Source organism: Chiloscyllium plagiosum, chromosome 7 (genome assembly GCF_004010195.1).
Source record: "Chiloscyllium plagiosum isolate BGI_BamShark_2017 chromosome 7, ASM401019v2, whole genome shotgun sequence".
In the NCBI taxonomy this organism is placed as follows: Eukaryota; Metazoa; Chordata; class Chondrichthyes; order Orectolobiformes; family Hemiscylliidae; genus Chiloscyllium; species Chiloscyllium plagiosum.
The window spans coordinates 48264263-48273712 of NC_057716.1; the positions used below are offsets into that span (position 1 = coordinate 48264263).

The 9450-nt window shown below is 38.6% G+C and overlaps 1 long non-coding RNA gene across 3 annotated transcripts in view; it reads right to left on the minus strand.

Moving 5' to 3' along the window:
* Positions 1 to 4794: 4794 nt before the first annotated feature.
* The window catches only part of LOC122551562, a 7383-nt gene continuing 2727 nt past the window's right edge, over positions 4795 to 9450 (minus strand). Inside the window, exons 2-4 of one of the 3 annotated variants that reach the window (XR_006312139.1) lie at positions 8875 to 9017; positions 5579 to 7828; positions 4795 to 5404 (exon numbers count right to left, since the gene is read on the minus strand). This is a non-coding gene — a long non-coding RNA (uncharacterized LOC122551562). The other 2 variants (XR_006312140.1, XR_006312138.1) reach the window with 2 other exon arrangements.

Genomic DNA, 9450 nt, shown 5'->3' on the forward strand with positions numbered 1-9450 from the left:
TTGGGCCGAAGGGCCTGTTTCCACACTATAAGTAATCTAATCTAACCATACCTCCTAAATTCACATCCAAATAGATTCATAGAGATGTACAGCATGGAAACAGACCCTTGGGTCCAACCCGTCCATGCCGACCAGATATCCCAACCCAATCTAGTCCCACCTGCCAGCACCCGGCCCATATCCCTCCAAACCCTTCCTATTCATATACCCATCCAAATGCCTCTTAAATGTTGCAATTGTACCAGCCTCCACCACTTCCTCTGGCAGCTCATTCCATACACGTACCACCCTCTGCATGAAAAAGTTGCCCCTTAGGTCACTTTTATATCTTTCCCCTCTCACCCTAAACCTATGCCCTCTAGTTCTGGACTCCCTAACTCCAGGGAAAAGACTTTGTCTATTTACCCTATCCATGCCCCTCATAATTTTGTAGACCTCTATAAGGTCATCCCACAGCCTCCGAAGTTCCAGGGAAAACAGCCCCAGCCTGTTCAGCCTCTCACTATAGTTCAAATTCTCCAACCCTGGCAACACCCTTGTAAATCTTTTCTGAACCCTTTCAAGTTTCACAACATCTTTCCGATATGAAGGAGACCAGAATTGCACACAATATTCCAACAGTGGCCTAACCAATGTCCTGTACAGCTGCAACATGACCTACCAACTCCTGTACTCAATACTATGACCAATAAAGGAAAGCATACACAACGCCTTCTTCACTATTCTATCTGCCTGCGACTCCACTCATATATATAAATGACAAAAAGCGGTGGACTCAGCACCAATCCTTGTAACACACTGCTGATCACAGCTCCAGTTTGAAAAGCAGCCCTCCACCACCACCCCCGTCTTCTACCTTCGAGCCAGTTCTGTATTCAAAATTGCTAGTTCGCCCTCTATTCCGTGTGAGCTAATCTTGCTTACCATTCTACCATGAGGAACTTTGTTGAACACCTTACTGAAGTCCATATAGATCACGTCCACTGCTCTGCCATCATCAATCTTCTCCAATACTTTTTGATGCTGAATTAAATTTTTATATCATGATTTTCCATTATACAGATAGTGGCTTTGAGTGGGGGAATGTTTCTTTATTGGTATATTTCCTTAATTGCTCATGTGCAAAATTACAAAAGTTTGTTGCTGAATGAATAACAATAACTAGATAGAAATAATGTATATACCTTCAATCTTAATTCACGACAGTCATTATGTATCTGGGTGAAACCATGTTTAGTGTGTAATCAGAAATTATAGTGGTTAAAAATAAAACAAGAGGAAGATTGAAATAATGGAATTTTTTATTTAAACCCTGAATGAAAATCAAGGTCTATCATGTCAAACAATGAGAAACTAAGGGGGGGTATCATATGTACTACAGTAATAGTCAATTTTTTTTCACTTTTTTTAAGTTTAAATTTTTTGGGTCGATTATTACATGGATACTATTTTTAAGTGGTTGAAATTCATGCCCATCAAAATTCATACCATATCATTAGCAGAATCCCAACTGATCTCTAAACGAATAGAAAAAACACACTGAATTACAGTCATTCTGAAAATCCGGAGTGGAGTATGACAGCTGGCAGACTGGAAGACCTGGAGCAGAGTAGTACGACTGGCAGGAGAAAGTGAGGTCTGCAGATGCTGGAGATCAAAGTTGAAACTTTATTGCTGGAACAGCACAGCAGGTCAGGCAGCATCCAGGGAACAGGAGATTCGACATTTCGGGCACAGGCCCTTCTTCAGGAAGAAGGGCCTGTGCCCGAAACGTCGAATCTCCTGTTCCCTGGATGCTGCCTGACCTGCTGTGCTGTTCCAGCAATAAAGTTTCAACTAGTACGACTGGCACACTTACTTATAAATGTTGATCTGTTTTGTGTGAAGAACTGGGATATATGGAAAAATATATCACGGGATATATGGAAAAATACCAGATTTTCTGGCCAAAAATGGGGTGTCAACTTTTACATGAGATCAACTATTACTTGAGTAAACACAGTTTAGAATTCTATGATAATTTAGTTATGTATGAGCCCATTGAAAACATCAGGTTCAGTAATAAACTGAAAAACATGCACTTGCAATGGACACACGTGAAATTTATTAAGCTAGTCAATAAAGTGTCTTACTGCCAAACTAATGCAGCTAAATGATTCCCCTATGAACTGGTATTAATACATAACAGAAAATAAAGGCATATTTTACTCTTTTGAATTTGGGTGTGAAACAATAGATCAGATGGAGTGCATACGGGGCAATTGGTCAGGCAATGTCACAAATTGGTATTGAAGCTACTGAATATTTCATATCTTAATTTAAATGGATGGAAATTCAGATAATATCTGTGGCATGTGTTTTGATTCTTTACACCTTAGAGAAATGGCAATTCTGAGCATAATCAGAGATGCACAGCAAGTCAACCACATGCTACATGGGTACCACTTGCCTGGATGAGTAAAATTCCAATAATATTCAAGGAGCTGACATCATCCAGAACACTGTAGCCTATTAGATCAGCACATCATCTACTCCACCTTAAACATCCACACTTTCCATCATTCGTATGCAGTAATAATAGTGTCCTACTTACAAAATTCACTGCAGCAATTCACCAAGTCTCCTTGAACAGCAGCTTCCTTACCCATGATCTCTACTACCTAGAAGAACAACAGTAGCAGGTACGTGGGAATATCACTAGAAATATGTCATTGTCACTGGGTTAAACTGCTGATCTGCCTCCCTAGCAGCACTCTGGATATACTTAGGCAACAGGGTTGTCTATAGTTTGAGAAGTTTGTTCACTACCACTTTCTCAAGAGCAATTTGGCATGGGCAATGAACACTGGCAATAGAAGAATTTTCAAATACTATGAATAGATAGTAAAACCTTGTCCCCTAAGACTTAACATCTTATGGTCAATTCATCAGGGCATTAGCTCTCTATCCTCAATGATATATTCAAAGGTAAGAATAAACAAACATAACCAAAGAATTGCAGATGCTAGAAATCAGAAACAAAAACAAGGTCACTGGACCAGAAATATTAACATTACTTTCTCTCCACAGATGCTGCCAAACCTGCTGAGGTTTTTCAGCAATTTCCATTTCAGTATTCAATGGTAAGCTATGGTGAGCTGAATGTCCTTTTCTCATCCCTGATTATATTTGCTTATATTGTCACATTTCCAAACATTTTTATTATCAAGGTCGACAAGCAGGAGGCTGGAAGAACACAGCAAGCCAGGCAACATGAGGAGGTATTTATTATCAAGACTGGGAATGCTGAAAAATAAAACATTGACCTAAAGCATTAATCCTGTTTCTCTTTCACAGATGTTGCCAGAACCTTTGAGGATTTCGAGCATTTACTATCTTTATTTCAAATTTCCAGCATTTGCAGCATTTTACTTTTACAACTGGAATCAATATTGTACTTATGCAGAGTATGAGGTGACAGTTCATTTGGCTGTGTGGCTACTGTCATCATAACACCAACTGCATGGGTTTCATCTCTGGTCTGGCTAAAATAGACCTGGGACTTACATCCTTGCCCTGTTTCTCAGAATGGCAAGTAATGTCAAATGACCATTAAGAAAAGTCAAACAGTCCAAAGATGAGCAAGTTAGGTGGATTGGTCATGCTAAGTTACCCAAAGTGTTCAGGGAAGTGTAGGCTCGGTCCATTAGCCACAGGAAATGCAGTTTACAGGGATAGGTTAGGGGGATGGGTCTGGGTGGGACGTCCTTCAGATGGTCAGTGTGAACTCAGGCCGAATAACTGTTTCCACACTGTAGAGATCCTATGGAAAAGCTTCCAAGAAACGAGGCTGAAGCATCAGCAACCAATGAGCGAAGAACTCTCCTTTAGGAAGAGCATACATTGCATGCTACAGTACCAATCTCCTTAAGCTGCAAGCTTGTGGCAGAAGTGAAATAGACAGCTGCAATGTGTGACAATAGTCCACTCTGGATCAGTTGTTTAATATGACTGCACAAAGTAAATTTGCAATTTTCCACCCACGTTTAAAATTGTCTTTATGCATCAATGATTCCTTCAAAAATCTGAATTATGCTTCTATTGAGATCACTTGTGAAAGAACAGTCCAGAAAATCAGCTTAGGCACAAGCAGTAATATATAAACCCACCGCCACATGTATTGGATAGAAATAAATAGAAAAGGACAACACAATAATAAAAAAAAATGTACTAAATATATTGCTATTTTATTACTGTTTAAACAAGTTTTTACAAAGGTTTTCGAAATACTCTAATTATATTGTTACATAAATTTAATTTCACAAAAATAAAACAAATCATTTTAATGTAATGATTGAATAGCAAATAATTTATTTTACTTCATTAAAATGTCTATCAAGTGCTCAACAAGTTTATGAAGTAGGAAATACAATTGGAAAGTGAAAATGGGTTAGAGTGTATAATGCAGAATCTTTTCATAGTTTACTGTTGAAAAATTATACAAGATAAGGCAGAATCTCTTCGATGTATTTATGCATTGGAAAAGGCACCAGCTTACAAAAATTCCTGATATTCTATTCTAAATGTAGGTCACATTTATATGGAAAGGGAAAAGGTAAATTTCTCAAAACCACATCCACAAGTAGTAAATGTACACATATAAATACATACTAGTATGATTACATAGATCTTCTAAAGCTTTTACCAGGTTTACAGTATTTTAAATTAGCATTCTTAAAAATTAAATTAATTTTACATTGTGAAATTAATATTTCAACTAGCAGCAAAATGCAAATTAAGCCAATTTTGGTTCTGAATTTAAATTTGAAGTCAATATGATTTTATTTGAATAATTAATTTCAAAATCCAGAGAACATACCTTTTTTTTTAAAGTTCAGATTTTAATAAAGGGTAATAGTTCTAGGGGAGTAAAAGAGGAAAACAGAATTCATGATCCTTGTGAAGTTTTATCATAAAAATTGCTCCATTGTGTACATTAATTAGACTGTAGTGTTACTTTAATAAGAACATGAATAAAAGACTACCTCCATATATTTAGAGAATGTTTGGCCCCTGGTATTATCCAGGAGCTAACTTAGGTAAGAATTCACAAGCACTTTACATGAAGTTTCTGAGCTAGAGAGAGAGCCTGGACCTTTCAAGGCACTAACCATTAAGGGGATGAGAGCAGTGAAAGATACTTTGTCATGATGTGTATCCTCTATCAGAAGGCAATTCCTTGGCTTATTGTCTGCTAATGCTTCATTCTGAGTTTTCGTGAGTAGTGGCTTGTTTGTGACTGCCTTCCACTTTCATGGGTAGAATGAGCAGGCAGGTCAACCTCACTTGGAATTAAATCTGCAAAGTTGTTGTAATTCTGAGCCACATATGAGTTGTCTAGCCAACTGAGCCAACTAGCTCCCTACTGTGAAAAAAAACAGTGCTATTAGTGGATTTGTCTGCAATTTTAAAACTGTTTATTGAAGCTTATTTTGTTATGGCAAGTGTGTTTTAATAATTGAGAGTTGTAATTTATTATGCCAGCATGAAACAATACTTTACAGGTCTCTGCTGTTCTGGTTTATTTTAATGTACTTACCATCATAAATAAATTTGTGCTGCAGGAATATGACCATATTGACAGCAGCATCCAAGGAAGAATTCTGGTTACCCACGCAATCTGCTGTGGGTGGTGCTGAAATGTCAAGCATCAGTGTAGAATGGGCAGGCAAGTGCATATGTGAGAATTGATAGTGCAGAAATAACAGGGAGGTATTTGTCAGATTATGGTACTTAGAGAAAGTGAGGACTGCAGATGATGGAGAGTCAGAGTCGAGAGTGTGATGCTGGAAAAGCACAGCAGGTCAGGCAGCATCCGAGGAGCTCTACATAAGCCCTACATCAGGAATGTCAGATCATGGTTCTTCACTTTTTAGTCTAGGTAGGATGATGTAAAGGGAACAAAAGGGATATATTGCAACTGGTTAGCTTGTTAACACTTCTTAGTGGCTCAGGGAAGGGTCAGGTAAATAACTTAAGCAGCCGCCAAAGGAACTTGTGGTTCTTTCCCCACACCACCTTTTGAAGTACTAAACATCGTTTCCATCACTAACTGTAAAAGATCAACAGCACTCTGCAAAAAATACAGAAGGAACAAAGCTATTATTTATTCAGAGAATCAAACGTTTACTGCAAATACCAATCTGCCACTTAATAGGTATCAGCTCAATGGTAGCTCAAATTGAGCAGCAACAGATTCTTGTCCCTGATCTGATTTTGCCAATAATGGAGAATATCGGTATGCAGCAATCAAGAATTTCAGAGAGAAAAACAGTAAAATGTATGGGGTAGGGTGCCCATTTTCATAGCACAACTTGGAGCATGAGTGGACACTTGGGAAAATTTTTACCTAACCCACTTATTGAAAACTGTACTGCTATTCAATTAAAATGACAAGTTATTTGACTGAATTGAGCCCCTGAAGCAAATTTGAATTATTATCACTGCTCCTTAGCAAACAGCAAAGTTACTTCCCCAAATCCAGTAAGGTCATTCTTAAAATATGCCTCCAGGATCTGACTGGGGATTTAATTTGGGCACCCATACAGGACTGGCAGTGGGTTTTTCACTCAGGTATTGCATTTGACCAGAAGTGCTGCAAAAAACAATTTTTTCTCTATCTTCCAACATACTTTCAGTTAACCTTTCTGACCTCTTTCACCTTTTATCTGGATATCTTCTTCCATTTCCACTCAAGTGACTGTGTTCTTGCAATATCTGACTCTATAACCCTGAACTTTGACTACCAACTCCATTTAGTAGTGTGGCATTCAATTATTTGTCTCAACAAAGACATCAATTGATTTTCCCTCCTGCTGGATTTTGTATTATCGAAAGAAAAATAAAATTATTTGTAGCTTCCTTTCTTCCTGGCTTTAACTTTGGTTTGTAGGAAGAATTTAGATATGGAAGGTGTATTATACACTCTCTTTGTCCCTTTAAAACAATTATCTATGCAACACTGACAGACCTTTGTTCCAATCTTCAGCAGATATGTAAATACAACTTATCTCTTTACAAAAACTCCAATCACACAGTCTCCTCATCATCGCAATATTGTTTGTCACCATAATCATTTGATCAGCATTGAACTTATAAGTTTCAAGACTTGAGTGTCAAGATACATCTTCACCTTGTCTTGTTTTTTTCTTACTTTTGGCACTGACATCAGGCATAAACAAACTGAAACTTGCCAAGGAGCATGTTTAAACATTAACTCATAAGGTGAGCAACCTGTTGCAGACTGTAGGGTTATTTTGTAAGAGAATAGAAAATTGTCTGGCCTGTTTCAAAGAAATCCATGCAAATTACTGCCTAGTTGTCACTCAAACAAATTCTTCTCCAAAGATGTCTTCAGAAAATATACACTTCATTCAGTCTCTTAGTGCGGTTTTGCATTTTAAAAAGGTTAGGATTTCAACAAATGGAGGTATATGTTGCGAGTTCGCAGTTTTGTTTAACTACGGCTCGAACTTATTTATTTGTAATAATCAGCAGTTCTTGTTAAGGATGGGAAAATTGGCAGTGTTTTCTCTTAACCTAATTTGATCTGACAGGTAAATTGGAGAATTTGTCTGTACTTTGATGAAATCATTAACTTTTTGTGCTGAGCTTCGTAGTAATGCAGCTCAAGAATTCATGCGCTTTTCAGAGTGTGTCACAATATTAATCAAAAATTAGGAAAAGGTACGACTCAAACCTGCCCAGATACAAAGGCATAAACTTGGTCCTGTAGATTTCTTCTTGGAAGCTCCTATGAATTCACACTTCTTCAGTAACTTCTTTGCTTCTGAAAAGATTCATATTGGACTCAACATTAACTGTTTCTCCCTCCATGGATGTTGCCATACTTGCCTAGTTACTCCTGCATTTTCTTTTTTTATTTCAAAACTATGTTTTTTTCTCAGTGCCTCTTTGCTTAAACCATTATTGTGTAAGGTAATGCAAACCGACTGGGCCACTGTGTTCATGAAAACTTAGTTAATTATTGGTCTTGTAATTGTCTACCAATTACTGTGCAATGGGATGCAGCCTGCTGAGCCAATCAGCCTACCAAAGAGAGTCAGATATGGAGGCAACAAACCTGACTGGGGCTGACATGAAAGGTCAAACACAAAAGGGGCTCAACGCAAAAGGGGTTTACCAGAAAAGTTTCAGATAAAGATGGGAAGCTTGGAAGGTATGGAGGGAATTAAATGTAAAGAGAGTGGCTATATTGGCCACCAGCAGAATCCTGGGGAATAGAAGTTGGCATTGTGAAGCAGAGAGTCATTGTAATAGGGGCAACATTGACAGTGAAGGCAGGGACAACAGTTTGACAGTGGGCTCACAAAATGTGCTGGAGAGGGATATGGGATGGCATAGGTTTAAGGCTGGGCATGGGGAGCTGCAAGGGTGTGGGCTCAGGGGAAATTCAAGGACTATGGTGACTGGGAGAGATTGAACCTTCGGAGAAGGAATGCCTGAGGAAAAAGAAAGCAGTGATGGGGGTAAGAAGCATAGGTTAGAGGATGAGGATTGAGAGTGAGGGAATTGGAAGATAAAGTACATGAACTGTTATTGTGTTCCGCACAAAGAAGAGTGCCTTACTGAGAATATACAGTAGAAATGGCGGAAGTCTACCTTTGTTTACATTTGTTCCTGCACGGCTCAAATACCCAAAAATGAGTGAATGAAAACAGAAACCAGATAAAAACTTGCATGAACACTCGGTTAAGGAATTTACACTGAAGTGAAGCATTCACTGTAGTTTAAGATTAACATGCTCTTGGCTCTCATTACACCCACATCCCACCCAGATCACATAATACTGTACATTGCTGAAGGTCAACTTACACTCATCAACATGGTTGGGTTAGGAATGAGGGGATGATTGGTCTATATGAAGCTGTGGAGGAGTCTTCGCTGTCCTGGTTTTCTGAATCAGAAGGATATGGGGTGAAGCCATTATACGTGTTTTTGATTCCAAGATTGTAGGGCTGTGTGTAGGCAATCAAGTATTAAAGTAACTAATGTGCCACATGCACAGAATGCTCTATAACACTCAAGGTTACACATTCCTTGCACACCAATGAATGAGGAAGAGAATATAGTCAGTGATCAGCAGAAAGCATAAGGGACTGTCAGAAAATACAGAAGGATATAGATAGACTGGAGAGTTGGGTGGAAAAGTGGCAGATGGCTTTCAATCCAGACAAACGTGAGGTGATGCATTTAGGCAAGTCTAACTCTAGAGCGAATTATGCAATGAACGGAAGAGCCTTGGGAAAAGTTGATGGGCAGAGAGATCTGGGAGTGCAGGTTCATTGTACCCTGAAGGTTGCTGCACAGGTGAATAGAGTGGTCAAGAAGGCATATAGTATGCTTGCCTTCATTGGACAGGGTATTGAGTATAAGAGCTGGCAAGTCATG